The sequence below is a fragment of the Neolamprologus multifasciatus genome, chromosome 22 (assembly GCF_963576455.1).
Source record: "Neolamprologus multifasciatus chromosome 22, fNeoMul1.2, whole genome shotgun sequence".
NCBI lineage: Eukaryota > Metazoa > Chordata > Actinopteri > Cichliformes > Cichlidae > Neolamprologus > Neolamprologus multifasciatus.
In genome coordinates this window covers 34,008,114-34,030,786 of record NC_140459.1, presented here as the reverse complement: position 1 = coordinate 34,030,786, position 22,673 = coordinate 34,008,114, and the positions used below count along the sequence as shown (strand labels likewise).

At 42.1% G+C, this 22,673-nt stretch overlaps 1 protein-coding gene across 2 annotated transcripts in view; it reads left to right on the top strand.

Moving 5' to 3' along the window:
- LOC146493865 (retinoic acid receptor beta-like) overlaps nucleotides 1-22,673 on the top strand; it is a 229,692-nt gene that overhangs the window by 140,240 nt on the left and 66,779 nt on the right. The gene's annotated exons all lie outside the window — the stretch shown is intronic.

The window sequence follows — 22,673 nt, the reverse complement described above, 5'->3', positions numbered from 1 at the left end:
GAAACAGTAGGAGGCAACTACACAAGGAGAACAGGAAGAACAGGGCAGGAACGATCTTCATGTTATATGTTAGAACTTCTGATGTCTGGATTTTTAATCATACTGATTATTTCGTAGTTTATGTAACTGCAAGTTATAGTTTGAGAATATTTCTAATAACAGGTGTCCGTTAATTCGTTGTTAAAACTTTTACACCACATTTTAACACCAGAACAATGAACATGTGTGGGAAAACAACATTAATAGATGGTGGTTGTCCTTCTTGCAGTGTGTGATTGTGTTATAACTGAGTCAGTGTGTTGCTCTGTCTTGGCAGGGCTACTGTGTTAGCAGAGCTGATTTGAATTGTTAAAATCGGGTGCAGGCATATGGGCTTCCAGAAGCACATGCATATGCAACAGATGACAATGTCTTCTGTATTGACCCAAAGTCACATTCAGTCACTCCTTACACTCCCCGCTGAGAAGGGACATGTCCTTCTGAAACTGAAGGTGAAACGTCTCCAACTTTCCAAGAGTGTTAAACTGCCGACTGTCAGTTTTCCTTCACATGCAAACCCTTATGTTAGAAATGTGAGCCCTTTTATTTATAGTCGAGTACCACGTCCTTTTCATGGAACAAGAATCTTTAAGGGATGGTCACAAAAAAGGAAATAGGTGCAACACATGTTGTATTACCCTGTCACATAGGAAAACAACAGATTCTGTTGAAGTAGTTAAAGAACTATTTATATATAAAGAGAATATTTAGAGTCTTCAAAAGTAGAAAAATAGCTTTAAGCTATCAGCCCCCTCTCCTAGTTTAGATTTGGGAGAAAGACACCGTCTCTACTTTCAAGGCATTAAACCTTCAGGTGACCCTGAACCATCCCTCAGTGGTGGGTGCTTTTATTCTGTCTCTATTTAATATGTTTAACTTTTTTATATTTTCATAGTGTTGAGTTAGCAAAATGTTGTTCTTTGTACACTCAGTGTAGTAAAGCAGTTCTTCCACCCTTTTCCTACTCAGTTTTCCCTAACGTTCCTTGGAATGCTTTTGAAGTTCTGCCTGAGGTGGGAGTTAAAGATCTCACAAACCGGGGCCTCTGTCAGGCGCTCTCAGCACACCTTCACAATAGGTGATGCCAGGCCTGTCCGGCATCCTCCGCTGCCACCTGATCCAACTGATCACCAGGTGGTGATCAGGTGATAGCTCGGCTCGTCTCTTCACCTGAGTGTCCAGAACATACGGCTGCAGATCAGATGAAACAATTACACAGTTGTGGACCTCGGGTGTCCTGGTGGCACATGCATTTATGGAGAGTCTCATGATTTAACATAGTTTTCATTGTGGATATTAGTTCAAATTTTATTAATATTAATAATATATAGTTATTAATATGAGTTCAAATGTCAAATATGTATTTTTCATGAAATGTTATCTTGAATCAAAGAATCAAAGCCTAGATAAATGAATCCTAAGACACAAATATGACCAGCGAACACAACAGTTAAATCAGACCGTATGTATTCTCAGTTCGCCGTAAAGAAAGATGGGTTGAACTTGTAAATGCGTCATGAGTGCTGACAGGTGTTTGGGGATGAAGACAAAACTTTGAGTGGTTACACTGCTCACCGCCTCTCATCTGTTTGTTGGGTTCTGGAGCGTCGACACAATAGGATGTTTGATGGAACTGGTTTGACAAGCGAGAGACCTTAACCTCGTCTCTTTGTGAACTCTCTCTGCTCTGTTTCACCTTCAAATCCACAGAAGGGAAGAACCTCACCCACAGCTATTTTAGATTTTTAGGTTCAAAGTTAGGACTCAGCTTACTATAGTTTTACTGGATGTATGCTGGCTGACATGCCAGCGTGGCAAAAACCAGGAAATCTGCGTTAGAGCTTTTCCTCCAGGCTGACACCTAAAATCGTATCCTTTCGTAAGTATAACAGGTGCTCACATTCATCCATCCGTACTCTTCCACTTATCCTTATCAGGGCGTCAGGTATGAGCTGGGATGATCAAAACCAATCTGTCTTTTAATTTCTTTACGTGGTCTTCAAGAATATTTCTTCAGTCTTTATGGAGGACACTCCAGAGGTCGTCTTTGGATGCTATAGTTTGGATCTATTTTGGCCTTTTTCTCCTATTTTCCTTCAAATGGCTTCTTGACAGCCAGCTTTCCACTGAAAACACTGCTGCTGATGCCATGGCGAACAATGGGAGATGCATTTCCCAGGTCTTGTGATGGGTCGATGCTGTATTTTTTCCTACTTCTTGAAGACATGATTTTCAGATGTTGTGTTTTGCATATTGGGGTGGCTGTAGCTCAGGAAGTGCAGCAGTTTATCTAAGACTGGTGCTGTGAACCCTGGCTGCTCTGTGTCCAGAGTGTCCTTGGCCAAGATACTGAATCCCAAGCTGCTCTCCGATTTGTTCACTGGAGTTTAAATGTCAGATAAGCAACACCTAGGTGCAAAAAAGTGTTTGTGTCAGTGGGCGAATGAAGCATGTTGTGTAAGTGCTTTGAGGAGAAAAATGCTTTAGAATCCATATTTGTGGTTTTAGATGTGCTGCTGACTAACAAACACATAAACAGGAGTGATGGATGGATACATGTATATAAATGTGGTAACAATACTGCATCCGTGTATTTCTGTACTGATTTCAAATCAACACTCTTAAATCTGCTTATTAGTTAACTGTACACTGCTAATCAGTTGTGTTTGCTTTGGGGTTAATGAAAATAACAGGTGCAGTAGGGGAACAACAATGAGACAAACAGGAGTGGCCACTGACACACTTTCCTTTTCTGTCTGTTTTTTTCACTAGCTTTGCATTTGGTCAAGGTCAGGGTCACTACTAGTAGTGAGGTGATAGAATAACCACCAGTAAGCCACTTGTGTAAATCCAAGTGCAAATGCAAGTCCAAAGCTAGGGAGATTATGGACCTCTCCCATCCCAACAATGGACTCTTCTCACTGTTGAGGTCTGGGAAGCGCTTCCGCTCCCTTAAGGCCAAAACAGAGAGAATGAGGCGGAGCTTCTTCTCCCAGGCTATTCGCGCCCTGAACCAGGTGTAGGACTGGACTCTCACACACATCACATCACCACACGCACCACCACACATTTCCTATAATCCTATAATTCCTATTATTTATAATCTTGATAATCTCTTTCTGCTATTTGCACATTTTTTTTACTGTAAATTTCTAAGTTAATTTGTAAATTTTGTAGTAACCTGTAAAGTGTAAATACTGTAAAACTTTTTTTCTGTCATTTAATGGTCGGGCATCGTACAGCTACAAGCATTTCACCCCCATGTCATACTGTGTATGGTTGTGTGTGTGTGACAAATAAAATTTGAATTTGAATTTGAATTTGAAATGTCTCTGACCAGGCAATCAGAAATATACTCCATGAGCGTGGCTGAGGGCCTGACATCCTCTAGTGGGTCCAGTGCTTATTATCTGGCACCGTAGCGCCCGATTGGCATTTGCCATAAAGCAGCAGGCCCAACACCGGCTGAATACACATGGCAGACGTGAAAGGGTTATGTTACCTGTAACATCGTTCACAGTGATTGGTTTGGTGGCGGGTTAGTGATGGTCTGGGGAGGCATATCCATGGATGGAAACAAAGACCTCTACAGGCTAGGCAACAGGACCCTGACTGCCCACAGCTTCACTGAGTGAATGGGTCAAATGCAGAGAGAGTAATTTCCCCACAGGGATCAATAAAATATACATTATTATTATAATCTTTGACCCACTGTCAGACCTTACGTGGCTAGAGGTATGCAGGCGCTTCCCGGAGGATGAAGGATATTTGACCCACACTTGCCTGACCTAAATCCAGTAGAACATCTCTGGGACATCATGTTTTAGTCCAACTGACGCTGCCAGGAGCTCAGTGATATCCTGGGCCAGATGTGTGTGAGGCCCACGACAACATCTGTCATCTCATCAGGATCACGTCCTGATAGTGCAAAACAGACTAGCCTGCTGCATCACTTTTTCACTTTGATTGGTGAGGTGTCTTTGAATTCATCAGACACTGAAGTGCTCCTTTCTTATTATGACTGCTCTGCAGTGCAGCCTCTTCTTCCAGTTTCCTCTTTATATCATTATTTACTCCCTGCAGTCAGCTTCTGTTGCAGAATGGACATGAAGAGGTCAGTTGTGTCAATAGTTTACTGCAGAGCCAAAAGAGGACATGAATCTGCTCGGGCCTTTCTCTGCCTGTCACCATAATCTCTCTCACTCTGCGCTAACACACACTCCATAATGTGATTTGTCAACGTTGTATAACATACAATAAGCCCGGGCAGTAATAAAGAGGAAGAAATAAAATGGAGAAGGTCAAAATGTCCGAGCTGTGACAGGAAATAGATGCAGTGGTGTGAAAAAATGTTTGTCCCTTTTTTTCGTCACACTAAAATATTTTAGATCATCAAACAAATGTAAATATTAGACAAACACAAAATGCAGTTTATAAAAGAAGGTGTTTATTGTTAAGGGGGGAAAAACCCAAACCTGACCTCAAACATTTAAGTGTAATAAACATGCAAAAAAATAGGACATGAGGAAGAGGGCACATTTTTACAAGACCGCGTGATTTATCTCTGCTCTCCTTAGTGCAGCTCACTTCTTGTCTGCTCGATCTCTGGAACCATAGTAAAGGGACCTCTGGCTAACACGTCGGGTTCCTTATTGGGCTCGTAGCCGAAAAATAGCTTTACTTTGTTGTCTGGGTCAAGTTTGAGACAGAGAGAGGCGTTGAAAGGCTGCTCCAACAGAACTTATTGTTTTTGGAGGAAAACACGAACACGGTGTACAGTCGAGTCTTAATAGCTTACTTACAACTGGGCTCGTCAGGCTCTCTTCTTGGCTGCAGTGGTTATTATTATATTTACATGCTTCCAGCTCCCGTTTCTGCTCGATGACAGCTCGTACTTTTCCTTTCTCTCCCTCCCTCGCTCACAGACACATAACGTGTATGGCAGTCCATTCTCCCTGCAGCACGGACTACACTGCCTATGATGCTACATTCTTTAGAGCTATACCTGTAGCATTCTGCTTATTAGCTTAGCACAACAACAACAAAAAGGCCTCTCTCTCCCAGGAAACACGCAGAGAGAGAGCGTAGTCCTGTAACCATGGCAACCGTAACGCTGCCGCCTGGAACAACAGAACGTAGCTGTCAAACAAAACCCAAACAGTCCTGACCCGCCACAATATGAAACAGGGAAGTACCGCCGTGTAATCCATTTATTTCAACAAAGTAACTGTATTCTAAATACCACCTTTTTAAACGGTAACTGTAACGGAATACAGTTACTCATATTTTGTATTTTAAATACGTAACGGTGGTACATGTATTCCGTTACTCCCCAACACTGCTAGTACACCTCGTTTCTTTGTGTTTCTCTGTGTAAAACAAACAATGCTGGAGCTGCTACAAAGTTTCTCGTGATGCTTCACATCAGAGTTTGTTGATGAGGCCGTTGGCTGGATGATTCCTGCTAACTTTGTCCAAGTAAAGGTTTTAACGGTGATTAAACCCACAGACCTACAGTAATACATATGAATACATTAGATTCATATGTATAGGAGTGTAGAGGATCCTCTTTCACAGCATCTTTGATATTACTTGGATATTAAGTGGTTATTACTTTGGTAATTGCATAGTGATAACTTTACCACATTATTACGCTCCTGTTTTCCCCCTGTTACTGTACTATCACCCCTTTATTGAGCTCAGACAGGAATTAGATCTTTGGTTGCTTTGGTTAGTGGACACTTTGTGGGTAGATTCTCATTAGGAGACAGATTTTTTTTAATATAAATTAATAACTAAAAAAACAAAGTAAATTAAAAACTATCCTGTTCTTTACCTAACTAGAAGCGAATGGCAGACAAAGCTAAGAAATAAAATAAATTTTTGGAAATACATAGATTAGTTGGGTAGATGAATCTGAAAGTCTATAAGATGTTTTATCAAAGTGGTAGGTGTGTAAAGGCATAATCTACATTATTATCAGTTAGAATTACCTAGTAAGAAAAATTTAAATCTGTCACCACAACAAAAGTACCAAAAAGATTCGGCCTGTTATTGTAAAGAAGACAGGTCGGCAATAGCTTTGAACAGAAATTCAAAGATGGCTAAAGATGGCTTCTGATCACTGTTAGGGCCCTCGGCAGGTCCAGGCCGAAAGACAAGCCCAGAATGGCCAGAACAGTAGGGCCACAGTGGGATGTCTGTGGGACCGGGTGATCTGAAACCTCTTTATTCTCTCTGTTGTCTTTTGATGGCTCACGCTTAGTCTCTGGTTCTCTGTTGCAGCTATTCAAAGCAGGCTGGGTGAGTCACACGGGTCCTCTGCCGAGGACTCCAATTAACTTTCTCTCCTTTTTCCTTCCTGCTCCTGTTCCCGTTGTTTTTCTTGCTCTTTCTTTGATTTGACCCTTATTCGGTTTCCTGTGTCTACTGTATCTCCTGGTCTAATTACAGTTCTTGGATGCTCAGGTGGATAAATATGCTCTGATTGGGTTGGCAGGTGGGGTGTGGAGATAAATAGAAGAGCAGAGGCTGTGCCCTTTTTCTGTGTTAGTTGGTGACTGGTGATTTGTCTGTGCCTTATCTGTTTAAGTTTCGTGTTTTCCACACTAACAATGCAGGTCTTTGTGCTTGTGTACCTTTTATGTCCTCTTGTTTTGTTTTTTCAGTTGATATGGCTGATGAACCATCAACATTTCAGCCCCTTTTTGTGTTTACAAAAAAGCTTTTAGCTTCTACAAACCCCAAAGTGCACAAAGACAGTGACTTTGATGCACTGTACTTGTAATGTCAGGTTAATTTTACAGTGGCGGTAGGTGTTGATGTGATCGTGAATGGTTGTATGTAACTGATTTGAAATCCAGTCAAGGTTTACCTTGACTTTTGCCCAGTGGTAGCTGGGACAGGCTCTACAGAGTTATGATTATATGATTATAATATGATTATAATATGCCCATAACTTTAGGCAATTAGTTTGGAAGGGAATTAATTAAACTACACATTCTCAAAGCTGCAACAGGTCAAGGACCCAGTGGTTGGTGAACCCAGATGGTGTGTGTTCAGTAGAGTCTCAATATGGATCTTATGTGATCGTAAGCCTTAGATAGGCAACAACGTTTTGCATAATAGCTTTAAAGACATGAATAAAAACAAATTGCAGACTCAAATTTAGTTGAAGCTCTTCATTTTTGACCAAACATTGACCCCAGGTTAAAAACAACCACAGAAAGAACTCAAAGTGTCTAAATTTGGCCCGCAGCCTAATTACATTTGGCCCGCGAAGCCATACCAAATTACTATCAGAGCTGGCCTACTGGTTTATACAGCTAATATATATGTTGTTTAGTATTAAGCTTTGCTTGTTCCATATTCAGTTTTTCAGCAAAACGTGTTTGAGTCCATAAGAAAAGATTCATTCTTATATCTGGAGGAAGATTTTTTTTTCAATAAATATTAATGTTAGCCCGCGACTTTGTTCCAGTTTTGAATTTTGGCCCACTGTGTATTTGAGTTTGACACCCCTGGTCTAAAAGAAAACAGCTACAAAAAGGTGGCAATGCACTCTCTAGACAAACATGAGAAAAATGCAAAAACAGCCACAGAAAAACACAACATAATTTCTTGTCTTCTTACTTTGAGCCATTCAAAGTCCGTCCCTAAAATCAGTGATGTGTGTCACCCCTACACACACACAGACACACACAAACCTCCCCTCTTCCCTCTCTACATGCTACATCTCCTCATTTTTCAGGAACCCCCTGGGTCTCCAATCCCCTCACGTTTTCTGATAGCTGTAAGATGCTGACACGATTAAACATGAATCCCAATACACTGCTGTGCCTCGAATCCCAACAACCCACCCCCACTTATCCCTACCTCTTGGCTGTACTGGATGCTCAAGCAACACAAAACACCATGGCCCAGTGAGGCAAGTGAGATAAACAGCCAGCTGAAGGTAGAACCAGTAAAATAAAGGACAAAAAAGGGAGAGTAAAAGATAAAGCAAGAGTAAATGAGAGGTTGCGCATGAGTGAGAGAAGGGAGAAGGGGTAGGCCAGGTGAGCAAGGGTTGGATTCTATCTAAATATTTAATGGGCAGCACTTTCGTTTTTTAATCTGTAAATGAGAAGGCCTGAGATGTTGAGACCATGGCTGTGACACCCTATCCCTGGCCCATTAAAATAACAAGATGCTCGATACTGATCTTGGTTAAGGTGCAGTATATCAGTCCAGGGGGAAGTGGCCTTGTCTCCCAGGTGGCTGGGTCTCTGTCCCTTGTACTCAAAATTATTCATCTCTACATGGCCTTATCTACCGAATAAAGAGAGCTCTGGTGTGAAGAGGGCCGTTATTGGCATTGCAAACACATTTACCTTTGGAGTGAGTGTTATTTATATCTGTTCAATCAAGCTTAAGGTGCAAGTTATGACATTAGAGCTAAGCTGTTTTTTACACAATAGAATTTTATGTTGCGAAGAAGCCGCTGTTATTTTTTTTTGATTTATGGTTATTTCTGACACTTTGTGGATTCCTTTGGGTCAGTTTGGATCTTTCTGTGGTAACTTTGCATTTTGTGGAGATACTTCTGTGTGCTTTTGCAGCTATTTGTGTTCATTTTATGTTATTTGTTCAGGTTTCTTTGTATCCCCTTGTGGTAATACTACAGTTATTGTGGGGGGGGGGGGACGACTCTCTTTGTGTTAATTTTTCACTTTTAAAGTTGTTTTATGCCTTTTTGTGGTTGTTTTCATGTGTTATAGTGCTCCTTTGGTGTATGTTTTTGATGTTTTTACAAAATTTCTATAGATGCAAACATGGCCATGGAATTTTACTTTTACAGTCTGCTGCACACGTTTCGGTGGTGCATGCGAATAAAGGATTTAAGATTATTTACTGACTCATTTTGGACTATTGCCAGAACAATATATGTAGGCGTGGGAATTTAACACGTTAATTGCGATGAATTAATTTGAAAAAATTAACGTGTTTTAAAAAATAATGCATTTAATTGCACTTTGCATTCCAAGCAAGGGGGAACATTTGTCAATGCACGATTTTTTTGGTATACTGATTACACTGATGCACACATCAGAGCTACAAAGAATCATAAGAAAGCGTGTTGCTTGGACTCATCGGAGGCAAATTTCATTTCAAAAGACTACCCAACAGAAGCCTTGATAAAAGCGTGGTTGGCATACCACCGAAGCAGTTCAACCTTACGGTAACATCGAAATGTAAAACATTTAGATGTTACCGTAAGCACAGAAACTGTGGGAGCTGTTAGCGCTAGCAGTCCCAGTTCGGCAGCCCAAACTTGATCAAATGACTGGCTTGATGACCAAAATTATTAAGTCAAAGTCAGACAAACTTACAAATTCTCTTGCAAAATGGATTGCTCTGGACTGTAGACCAGTGGTAGAAGATAGGGGGTTAGAAAATGTGCTACAGTTAGCGTCAGGTGATCCAACTTTCTTCAACAGCTGTGCTGAAAGACTATTTCAAATATAATTCAACAGCTTTATGACACTGAAAAGAAAGCAAAATGAGATGCATTACAGACAACCCTACTAACATGGAGGAATTACACCTAGAGCAAACAAGACTAGGGCAACGCAAAGAGCCACTCGTACAGGATGTTTCCACACAGTGGAATTCAACACCGGATATGGTTTCTCTCTACTAAAGAATGAAGAGGCTGTTTTTGCTGCTTTAGACAAATAAAAGCACAAGCTAGTCATTTTAACTCCATCACAGCTGGTCGAACCGGTGACCTTCCGGTTACAGATACGCGTCCCAACCCCCTGAGCCACGGTCACCCCAGCCGAGACTGCAGGACTAGGCTGACCAACCTGTGCACTGGCTGGATTGATTACCTACCAACCTAGATTTTGGCTTAAGACCAGAGGTGACCGCGCATTCGCCTCTGTTGCACCCTACCTCTGGAATAATCTCCCTCAAGATATTCGCGCGTCTGATTCAATTAAATTTTTAAAATTATTAATATCAACACTTCACCGAGTTCTTTTGATTCCTCAGAGGCATCCGATGGAAGACAAAACACTGCTCAGTAGACCATTTAACACTTTATTTCACTTTCACAATACTTCTAGAAGGGAGATGCGTCCTGCAAGACACGTTGCCGCGGATCTCAAAATGGTGACGGGCACCTGACAGTTTTATTACCAGGCACCCTATTCTAGTCTAAACAACAGTATTTTTCAGTAACAAGATGGTTCCCTCTTATCTACTGCTCTAGAGGAAAACATGGGTGAGAGCCTACGACTGAAGGACACCTATTCTACTGCCTTTATTATTTAGGGCTATGTCCACTTAACACTACTTCTATATGATTATATGGCAGTTTTGATTATTATGAGATTAATATAAGGCACAGTAATAAAGCACTTCAGGTACAATCATTCCAACATCCCCTCTTTTGGTCTGCCCCCATGGCGTTGTGTGTGACGTCTTCTTTTGCGCATGCGGCCGCTTTGAGCGTTCACACTAGAGTGCGTTTGCTGTCGCATTTTATTTGTAGTGTGAACGAGCAGACAAAAAAATCGGATTTGATCAAAAAATCGGAATTGAGCATTAAGACCTGCAGTGTGAACGTAGCCTTTGTCTGCCTCGGCATCAGACCCTCCAACAGCCGGATTAATCACTCTTACCAATAATGTTCTGAGGCAAGGCACACAACAACAGCCACATGTTACCAGAATAGCTGTTAAAGTAGATAAAGAAACCAAAATAGACATAATAAAACTCTTCCATTGCCCAAAGACAGAGGTCATCCCAATGGATTATTGACTCCCAAATGCTCATGCATGGTATTGGACAAAGTCTTCAGGCCTTCCAACGCTCTGGTCACAGATTCATCAGGGGCTGTATTATTAGGAATAAAAGTGCAGCACATATCGCCAAAAATTGCGCAAGTGCCCCCTTTTTCCACCAACAACATATCTAATGCCATTCGATTCTGCACAGTCATAAGAGAAGTGGGTCTTAATTGTTCCGCAAACCCTCCTACAACATCACGGGTTAAATTAGCCAATCTGAGGATAATATAATGGACGTAGTTAATACAATCCACATTCTTATTTGGAGTAATTGGGATAATTCCTGCAATCAAAGGCAAATTCTCAAACCCAGCCGCAATTGGGTTGGCCAACTTATAGTGGTCTGGCACCCCTCTGGCCACACCAATGCAATCTATGTACGTTGGTGAACCTATAGAAAGGTCAAATGAGCTTGTCGAACGCTTCTTCAAAACATGACGTCTACATCTCGCTGTTAGCTGGGCAGTGCCGGGTTTACCCAGTCGCACCCTCTTTTCACCCACCAGTATTAACGGGGCTCCCAACCACACTAAGGTGTTCCCCTTGGAATTCTCACAAACAAATGATATTCCCCACAATAATAATACAAACCAGATCGTGCCCATGTGTCCTTCTCCCCTGAGGCGTTCCGCCTGGCTGCTGGAAAGATTTCTACACACCAGTCAGCTGGAATCTCGCCGGCGTCATGCTCGTGGCTGGAAGGTTCAGAAACAGTAAAGTTAATACAGGTGTAATATGCTTTACTTGGTGTGAATGGTCCCACTACAGTTTTATTATCAATTGGGGGAAACAGACTGGCCAACAACGTGCAGTTGCCCTCCAAAACCGCCTCCCTAGTGAGTCTAAGCATGCACTTAAACCCCAGTGGTCCTCTGGATACAGAGGTGCCGGTTCAGTGAACAAATGTGGTCTGGCCGCCGCACAGGCCACACAATCAGACACATTTTGCTCTCGGGAGTTTTGAATTAACCAACCTAACCACACATGACTATCCCTATAGCCAGTTGCCATAGAGATCAACTGTCTGGGCTTTAATTTAGTGTAATCCACTTCCATAATCCCTGTAAAATTTTCAAAAAGTGGTGCCGGGGTTGGGAACAAACCTTGTAATGAATTTCTAAAGTTCACCTTGACCACTCCATACGGGTCCTCGCCGACCACATCCACTCCTAAGGTAAAATAAACCACCCTATTTGCAATCCCCATGGGTGGAGCCGTCCATTTCCCCAATGACAGAGTCACTAGATTCTGTGGGATCCTAAAATCTCGCTATGAATAAAACCAGTCTCCCCAACCCTCTTGATTCTGGCTCTGTGGTTTCCAGTTTTCAGTATACCCCACAACCTCCAACCAGGCACATCTCCCGCTTAACCGTGTCCACCCCTGCTGACAATAACGGTTGAATGAGAGTTGATAACACACCCAAATATCATAAATCCTATAATTTTGGCCCCCACAATTTATGACTGCACAGAGATCGAATGTGAACAAAGTCGTGGACCCTGTAACGTAGTCCAACTCTACGCCACCGTAATAATTTAAACAAGTGTTGATTTTACCTGATGCGCTGCATTTGGTTCATCTCTCACATCTCAATGTCAGGGGTTAGACTACCCTTCAGTCCGTTGCATAGATCAGGGGATTATTCTGCCCCTATGTCAAAAGATCTATGCTTTGGGGGTCTTAGCCGAGTTCCCCTTCTTACAGAGCCTTTCGGACCTCCTAGGCTCCTCTGCCACAGCGCATGTACTCCAGTGATACCTGGTTTCACCTTTCCCTCTCAGTTGAACTGCATGTGAGGTCCGGGTCACCACTTCGACGGACCTGTCCACCTCGGCTCATTCCACTTCTGCTTGTACACCTTCAGCCACACCCACTTCGCCTCGGGCACCGTCTGCTCCTGTCCTTGATCTGCGGTCACCTGTGATGCAAAACTTGAGACAAGAGCCTTGTGTGCTTTAAATTGCTTAACATATTCTAACCCAGGTCCCTCCTCCCTCAAAGCTGGGTTCATTCTTTCCACCCTGCCCTGAGATTGTGGATGATAAACCGTCCCAAATTTATGTTGGGGTCCCAACATAGATTCCACCTCCTGAAGGTGTTTATTTTTAAAATGAGTCCCAGTATGTGATCTGATTCTTTCGAGGAAACCACCCCAAGGAATATAATGGTTCACCAAACACTTAATCACCATCTTACTGTCTTCTCTCCTCGCCAGCCATGCTTCTGGCCACCCCGTCAGACTATCTACACAGCGATCTGAACCCCTTTGCGGACATAGCCATGTCCATGTAATCGATTACAATCTCCTGCCCGGGTCTTTGGAGCAGAGGAAACTTACCCATCTCTGGCTTCACTGTTACTTTGGAGTTGTACTGTCCACAGATCAGGCAAGTCCTCACATGCCCCCGCACCATTTCCTTCAAATATGGGTGCCACCAATGACAGAGATTCCTCTCCATCTGGGTCACCTCCACATGTCCTAGGCCATGAGCCTCTCTGATCTTCCTCTCTGCCAGACCCGCAGTTAGGACCGGTCTCCCGTTGGGTCCTCTCCATATTTCCTCCACTTTTCTTGCCCCCCTTTCTCTCCACACTGATTTCTCTTCCAGCAGGGCCTTCTCCCGCTCTTTAACCTCCTAATCAAGTCACAGAATATGACACAGCTATGTCCTGATCACAGAACAGTTTCTGTTAATGATGGTGGTGGGGGCATACTGTGTAGCATTAATACAGTGTGATCTGCCAATTGTCTGTTGTGCTGTGAAGTTTCTGCTGATGAACCAGAACTGTTGGGACTAAAAAGGGACTAGGATTGGACTAACCTTTAGCCTTACTCTGTTGCTGCAGTACTTTAACAGTGTCATTGGTGTTTGATCACATTCACTCTTCTTTGCATCAGAAGTTTGATAAATTGTCATTAATTTCTTCAACGAATATCCTCATATGTGGATCTCATTTTTCTTAGAAACAAAAATTAGGTAAAAAAAAAAAAAAAATCTGGTAATTCTTTATTTTTACATTCATCAGGTCCCAATCAGCCCAAATATCAAAGAGAAATTAAAAATGCATGCTGTGGAAGAGTTCGTGTCTCAGGAGGTTAAACCTCAACAGTTGTTCTTCAAGTTCCTCTAGATCATCTTTCTTTTTCTCTTTCTCCAATTTATACTTATTAAGATGGTGCACCAAGTGTGTCTCCCAGCGATGTGAATCCGCCCCCTTTAAATTAGGGTCATCCAAAATTTTCTCTCTCACCTCATCTGGAACTCTTCCCAACACTGCTTTCCTGAATCACTCTTGATGGAGATCCCTTGTAGTTGGGTTGTGGCCAGTTTGCTGCAGCCACTTCTCCTTGCTCTTCTCTATATAGTCTCTGGAGTTCTGATCAGGTTTCCACTCCAATTTAATAATTGCAGCAGCATTTGGGTTTGGGTACATCTGTCTAACGGCATTCCCTACTCTCTCCTGCACACAGCAGTGAGGTGTGGCATCAGGAAGATCCACCACCCTTGCTATCACCTGCACCTCTTCTAACGATGTTATAATGATGCATCTTCCAGCTATGGCCCTGAAGTCTCCCAGAGCCAGTTAGGTGCCTGAAGTCACTTTATCCAGCTGTCTCAGCCACGCTGCTCCTCCCTCAGTTATTGGAGGCAGCATCTGTACTAACCCAGTGACATTCCCCACATTAAAAGGCTTGTAGCTTCTATCCCCGCCACCCGTAGCCACAATGGGGTACTGTCCAGGACTCTTACTCTCGGTGTCCCAATGGACCTTTCCCCCTTTGGATTGGCTGCGCAGATGAATATAGCAACGTTGCTCTTCCTCCTCATGTAGTTCTCTCTGTCCTCGCCTATAAAATCCTTCATACTCTTCAGGTTCTTCAGTCTCACTGAAATTCAGTCATTTTGTAGGATTCTCATGATTCTCATCCTCTTTCACTGCAGCTTTTACCCAACCACCCCACGAATCATCATCCAACTCTCATTTCTCGCTCCATCACTGAAGTAAACTTCTGACATTTCTCCCGACTCCCCTGCTCCGGACCTCCCTCTAAGTTCTTTACCAGTTTCTTAGGGGCCAGGAGCACAGCTGGGGTACTCCCTTTCCCTTTCAAATTCTGCAGCCGGCTCTTAAATATGTCCAAGCTCTCTTCTTCCTCCTGTGCTGGACTGCGCCCTTTGTCTTCCTTCTGTGTCTGAGCTGGAGTGGGTAGTTCTCGAAATGGAACTGGCTCTTCTCCCTCTTCACTTACCTCTCCCTGTGAGGCCTCCTCCGGGCCCCCGCCTGTGGCCATTCCCACTGTGGTGTTGTCTGGGCGAAAAGTCGTGGGTGAAATTTTAGATAAAGTTTGGTTCAAAGGCTTAGGTCGCTTAGTCGGCTCATAATCACAGTTGATGGTCCCCGAGTTGAGCCTCACCACTATGCCGTCCTCTTTCTCCATACTTCTGTCAATAACCACGAAAGTTGGGAAATTTCCTGGACACTGTGGCAGAGCACACTCCACAGGGGGCAGAGTGGGCTGGAACCTTGCCCAGTGGGCGGCGCGTATCATCACATATTTCTTTAATTTCTCTTCGTATTTCCAATATTTCCCCATCCTTACCTGTATTATTTCCAGAAATCATGTTCCTCAGAATTTTTCCCAATTCTTCTCTCTGTTTTCCAATGGTTTTCCATATGTTTCTGTAAGGCAGTGACTGGAATAAGTAAGACTATTCTCACACAAACTTCAGCTGTGGCAGGATCCCCGACCCTGACTGGTTCTTTAAGATGCCCTCAAGTCCAGGTTACCGCCCTAGTCCTCCTGTCCCACGGGTCTTGCCCTCGCACCCGCAAGCGAGTGGGGCAGCCAAGCCCAGAGCAATTACTCTTACTCTATCACTTTCAGCCATCATCCACAACAACCAGTTCATTTACTCAGCTTATTACACCCCAATTTTGTTGCTGTAAACGCACTGAGACGGATGATGCTCACACACCCCCTCTTTGTCTACTGCAGCAAATTGACACTGAGAATTCGATCAACTTAGCGAACAGACAATTTAAATAAACTCCAATATGCACACGTACAGGCGGTGACTACCTTTATTTAAGATGGCCCGGGTCGCTGTTGGCTTCGCTGGTCGAATCCCCAGACCGCCCAATCCATCTTCCTTAGCCTCCTATCGGAATCCCGGACGAGCCCCCAATTATTAATGTCAACACTTCACCGAGTTCTTTTGATTCCTCAGAGGCATCCAATGAAAGACAAAACACTGCTCAGTAGATCATTTAACACTTTATTTCACTTTCACAATACTTCTAGAAGGGAGATGTATCCTGTAAGACACACTGTCGCGGATCTCAAAATGGTGACGGGCACCTGACAGTTTTATTACCGGGCACCCTATTCTAGTCTAAACAACAGTATTTTTCAGTATTTGATCAATAGTTTATTTATTTAGCCTAGCCTTCCCGACTTCCTAAAGTAAGTGTACTATAATTTATCTTTTTGCTCTGATTAATATTTAGAATGATTTAACCTTCAGCCTTTTGGATTGTGCCTACTATGCCTGGTGTATTATTGGTTATTTATGTCTCACACCTGTCAGCATATCAGTATTTGTATCTGCTATTGCTCTTAATTGGTTCCTTGAAACACTTTGGCATACCTCTGGTTTTTAAATGTGCTATATAAATTGTATTGTATTGTATTGTACTACAAGAAGGCTTATGACTCAATGCCCCACACCAGGATCCTGGAATGCCTAGAACTGTACAAGATCAATGGGACCCTGAGAGCCTTCATCAGGAACTCAACGGGGATGTTGGATGTGGCAGCCAACACTAGAGGCCAACTTCAAGCCCATAGCACACGTCACCATCAAGTGTGGGATCTACCAAGGAGATGCTCTTTCCCCACTGCTGTTCTGCATAAGCCTGAAACCCCTCGGTAAGATCATTGAGAAGACTGCCTACGGAATGGAGCATTTGTCAGCCACCTCCTGTACATGGACGACATCAAGATGTATGCCAAGGGTGCATGAAAGATTGATTCACTGATCCACACCACCAGTATATACAGCAACAACATCGGAATGTTGTTTGGATTGGAGAGGGAGAGGGAAGGACAGAGGGAATCTAACTACTAGAAGGCAACATTGCAGACATTGAGGACAGTTACAAGTACCTGGGGATCCCGCAGGCAAACGGAAACCATGAAGAGGCTGCTAGCAAAGCTGCAACCACCAAGTACCTGCAGAGGGTCAGGAAAGTGCTGAAGAGTCAGCTGAATGGTAAGAACAAGATCTGGCTATCAACATCTACGCCTGCCCGTGATCAGGTACCCTGCTGGGATAAAAAGCTGGCCAACGAAGGAGAAATGTGAGTATGCATTGGGGGTTTCACCTTTAGTCCAGCACCCTGAGGCTGTACACTAAGTGGAAAGAAGGAGGCCAGGGGACTAGTGAGTGTCAGTACCATGGTCTAGGATTAGACAACGAACATCCACAAATACATCAGGAAGATGGCCACAACTGACCGCGCGCTCAGTGAATACCTCAGGCAGCAGAAACCCAAGAAAGAGGAGCAAGAGGGGGAACCATCGTGGAAGGACAGGCCTCTGCACGGTATGTTCCACCAGCAGATAGCGGAGGTGGCTGACATCCGGAAGTCCTAGCAGTGGCTGGACAAAGCTGGATGGAAAGACAACACAGAAGCACTAATCATGGCACAACAGGAATGAGCTCTGAGGACAAGATCCATAGCGGCTGGGGTCTATCACACCAGGCAAGACCCCAGGTGCAGGCTGTGTAAAGATGCCCCTGAGACAATCCAGCACATAACAGCAGGGTACAAGACGCTAGCAGGCAGGCAGGCATGGAACACCATAACCGAGTGGCCAACATAGTATACAGAAACATCTGTGCCGAATATGGCCTAGAAGTCCCGAGGTCAAAATGGGAGATGCCCCCAAGAGTGATGGAGAATGACCGAGCTAAGATCCTGTGGGACTTCCAGATACAGACGGACAAAATGGTGATGGCTAAATAACTGGACATAGTGGTGGTAGACAAACAGAAGAAGACGGCCGTAGTTATAGATGTAGCGGTTCCCGGTGACAGCAACATCAGGAAGAAGGAAGCCAGAGAAGTACCAAGGGCTCAGAGAAAAGCTCAAGAAGATGTGGAGTGTGAAGGTAACAGGGGTCCCAGTGGTAATCGAAGTGCTTGGCACATTTCTAGGAACAGCTAAGATACTGTGCAGGACCCTCAAGCTCCCAGGTCTCTGGTAGAGGACCCGAGCTTGAAGGATCGACCGCCCACAGGGGCGAGGATATTTAATGGTAAAAAACAACAGAGAAAATTATTATCTCATTTATCAAAAGATAGGGAGCAATAACACATCAGAAAATCTCTCAAGAAATTTCAACAAATGAAATAAAGAGTAGAAAAACACTTGAAGCATATTTACGTATATCACTTAAAACAGCCTTAGGATCTTATTTTCCAGTGTCATCTCATATTGATTCTACAGTAATACAGAGAAAACATCAAAATCAGACAATGGCCTATGAGCAAGCACATGCCAACAGTAAGAATGGAAAAACTCCCTTTTAGCACGAAGAGAGCCACATCTGATGGGGGTGATGGGGTTGTCACATATTGTTGGCCATTTGGGATTTGAGCCCACATTTCCAATTGCCCCTACACCTAGAAGCTCAGGTGGTTGGACAGCTTTCCCAATGTAAACTTCAAAATTTGATCCTGTTGTGATTTGGCACAAAATAAATAAAGCTGAATTGGTCCAGCAAGGACTAATATCTTGAAACCCCATTTTCTTGGAGTACTGGGTAGGTATTCTTGTCTATAAATGGCACAATTTGCTCATCCACAATTTCTCTTGCATAGAAGGAGAAATAGTCTCATCATAGTCACCCATATTGAGATTGAGCAACTGTTGTTGCTGAAATGGAGAAATTTTTAATGCCCTCTCACTGTGCAAGAAGTATCACATCAGTATCAGCATGCGAAATGTGCACAAATCAACGTCTCCTTCAATATTGCACAGCAAGGCCCTAAGGCAATGAAGAGAAAAACTGAGAAATAAAAAAAAACAAAAAATGATGAAAACTTCTCTACAGCTTCATATGCTCACGCTTGTTTTTTATTTACAGGTTATGTCATTTTAAATATCATTACTAGGGCAAATATTCTTACTTCAGTCTCACACCATATGTTCCTCCAACCATGTGTCAGAAAAAGGTGTTTTTCTGACACATGGTTCTTCAAATGGTTGATGGTGACTCCCATCTATTGGACTTTTTCAAACACTGATTGGTTGGCATCATACATTCACATGTAATATAGACATGTAACAGGCATGAGGCTTAAATAAATGGCGCTATATAGCGCCATTTACTAGTCACTAAGGACCCCAAAGCGCTTTACACAGTCAGTCATCCACCCATTCACACACACATTCACACACTGGTGATGGCAGCTACATTGTAGCCACAGCCACCCTGGGGCACACTGACAGAGGCGAGGCTGCCGGACACTGGCGCCACTGGGCCCTCTGACCACCACCAGTAGGCAACGGGTGAAGTGTCTTGCCAAGTGTCCAAGCCGGGGCTCGAACCGGCAACCTTCCGATTACAAGGCAAACGCCCAACTCTTGAGCCACGATCGCCCTCTACATTTAAATAAACTTTCTGTTGCCCAACAGCAATGCTGTAAAGTCTATTTAAACGTAAATGAAACTTATAGTTGGACATTTTAGGATAATTTGTCCAATTCAAAGAAAATAATAAAATAAACATTTTTAAAAAGAGATGTATTTATCCTTTTTGATTTACTTAAGCTTCTTAAGTCAAACATATTCAACGTATTATTTGTTAAAATTATTCTTTTTCTTTTTAGTTCTAAATTAGTTTTCTCCACAGAACGTGTCTGATTCTGTTGCTACTTTATGAAGGCCAAGTACATAGTTGCTAACTTAAAAATGATAAAATCTTTATTGAAATAATTTCACATTTATCTATTTTAACTATTTTCAATTTTATTTAACAACAAAGACAACATACATCACATAAAACTACGAAAAAGTATTTTTGGTTGCCCAACATTTTGTAATTTTGGGTAACAAAGAGTATATTTAAGCATTATGCCTCAAATTACTTTTGTAATTTTGTTATAGCAAGTTTCAAAATAGAGATATTGTGGTATAAAAACCACACACTCATCAAGGAAGGCATGAAAAGCTGACTTCAGAAATTCATGTCCATCTTTTATACTGTCTTTGGTTTAATCAGAATTTATTTGGAACAAAGAGGAGGTATGCCAACGTGGAAACAGAGAACGTTTGTCATTTTTCTCACAGAAGCTGTGTCTAAATTCAGCGGCTGCATTGAGAGGCTGTTAAATTCGATGGTCTAGCCTAGCAACTGTGACAGCAGCAGCTACACAGGTTAATTCTAAATTATAATATATATGATAATATGATATCTATATTTTATATTTATTTATAAGAAAGGTCAGTGGTTGAATTTAACTCAGCTGTCTCAAATATTGGATCATGTTTCAGATAAAATGAAGGGTAAACCGATGTGGGGGGTCTAACAGGAGAGAGGTTATACATGACACATGACATTCTTACAAAATATGATGTAATGTTGTATATTAACCCAGAAATATATCAAGCATATACCAATCTACAGCAGTAATATGCAACACCCACATCCAAAAAACACCATGTTTCACTTAACTGGAGAAAGACAACACTATTTCCCTGACATTTATATTTTAAGTACATTTTGGTGCTAATACCCGCACAGTTTAAGTTTTTGAATTTCCAACGTTTTGCTGTCCTTGAAAGACCTCAGTACCTATTCTACTGAAACCACTACAATCCCACTTTGATAATAAAATATTGTAATATGAACTAAAATTACTATTACTATAATATAAATTAAACCCTCATTGAAGCTGTCCACAGTTCCCTTTATTATTCCATCTTTCTCTAAACATCCTGTCCTGCAGGATAAACCTTAGTGATTCAGGTTGAGCAGAGAGGTCTTGACAGTCTCTTCCCAGCAGGCAGAGACATGGACAGGAGGGCTTTGTATGTATAGTAGCACCAGGAAGTCACTGCTCTGTTAGAAAAATAAAAGGATTCATTTTCCAAAATAAAATTTGCTTTCTTTTTCAGCTGCTCAGCTAAAACAAATTTCCAGAAAAATGAATCTGAATGCACAGGCGTTTGTGGGCCGCAACTGAAGGTGCCTTTAAATTTAGACAGCCTTCATCACCTCACTGTAATGTAACCAACCTTCACATTCAACCTTGGGATTCAGAGGGTTCAGGGACATGGGAATATGTGGAAACTCACCCATTTAAAAGGAAATGAACTGCTTTCTCAGAGAAAAAAAGGGGTTGAACAAGGAGAGTGACAGAAGATAACGGAGGAATTAAAACTGGATATTAGTAACAGACAGCAAGCTATTATATACTATATATTTATACTCAGTGAGTTTAAAAAACCCTCTGCATTTATAAATGCAACAGTAATTTCTTATTTTTGTTTCATGCTGCTTAGATATGGGATTGTAATTCAAATTGGCATTCTTAGGACTTTTATTTCTTGGCACAACCTTGGTGGCTACCTGTATACAAAGAACGCCACATTCATCTGTGTTTTCTGTTCTTGTATTTAAACATTTCACTGAAATGGGGAGTGTATAAACTTACTGTATTTCTTATTTATAATATCTTGTTAATCAAATACCAAATCTTTGATAAAACAGTCAAGCTTGAAAGTAGTCTGACTTTGTTAGGACTGAATGTGACACCACATTGTTTAATTTCACTGTATTTTACCTTTGTTATTCAGAATGTGTATGAACATAGAATATCTATTTTTTACTTATTACCAGCCATCAAAGATGCTAAACAACTTCAACACAAATTCTACTGCTTTTGTACCTCTGCCAACATGTTCTGTGTGTGGGTGGAAAACAACACAAGCAACGAGATATGAAGTGTCAACATAAAGCAGAACTGAAAAACAGATTCACTGAGAAGGGGTACCAATGCAAATGCAGAATAACATTTTCCTCCTTTGTACAACAGACAAACTCTTACAGAACTCAATAACAACATCACCTGTGACTTCTTGGAGTTTATCTGATGTAAAAACTCCTCCCTCCATTTTCAAAAGCACAGTGTCACCATTTAAACATTATATTAGGAACTGGTAATCAAAACGTATTTGCAGGGATCTTTATTTTATGGAAGTAATAAAAATAAGAAATACTTGAAACCCTAATTCCAAGAAATTGGGTCACTGTAAAATGTAAATCAAAACATAATACAATGATTTGCAAACTTATAAACTAATATTTTATTCAGATATATTTCAGAATAACATTCTTTCATGATAGTCATGAAGACTTCAGCATCCATAATATCAATAGGCAAATCTGAAAATTTCAAGAGACAATTCTAAAATTCTGTTTTGAATATTGACAATATGGACGCCACATCTAAAGAGAGCAGACTATCCAGGTTGTTATTAGCACACATTTCAAAAAACACAGCTTGAATTGGCAGCTTGCACATCTGGAAAGGTGCCATCAGCACTGACTGCTATACCACATTTTAGAGCAACGTATGCTCCCATCCAGATTATGTCGTTTCAGGCGTTGTTTATTTCAGCAAGGCAATGTTCAGCCTCATACTGCATGTATTACAGCAGCATGGCTTTGTAGCAGAAGAGTGTGGGGGCTGAAATGACCTCTGTGCAGTCTAGGCCTCTCAC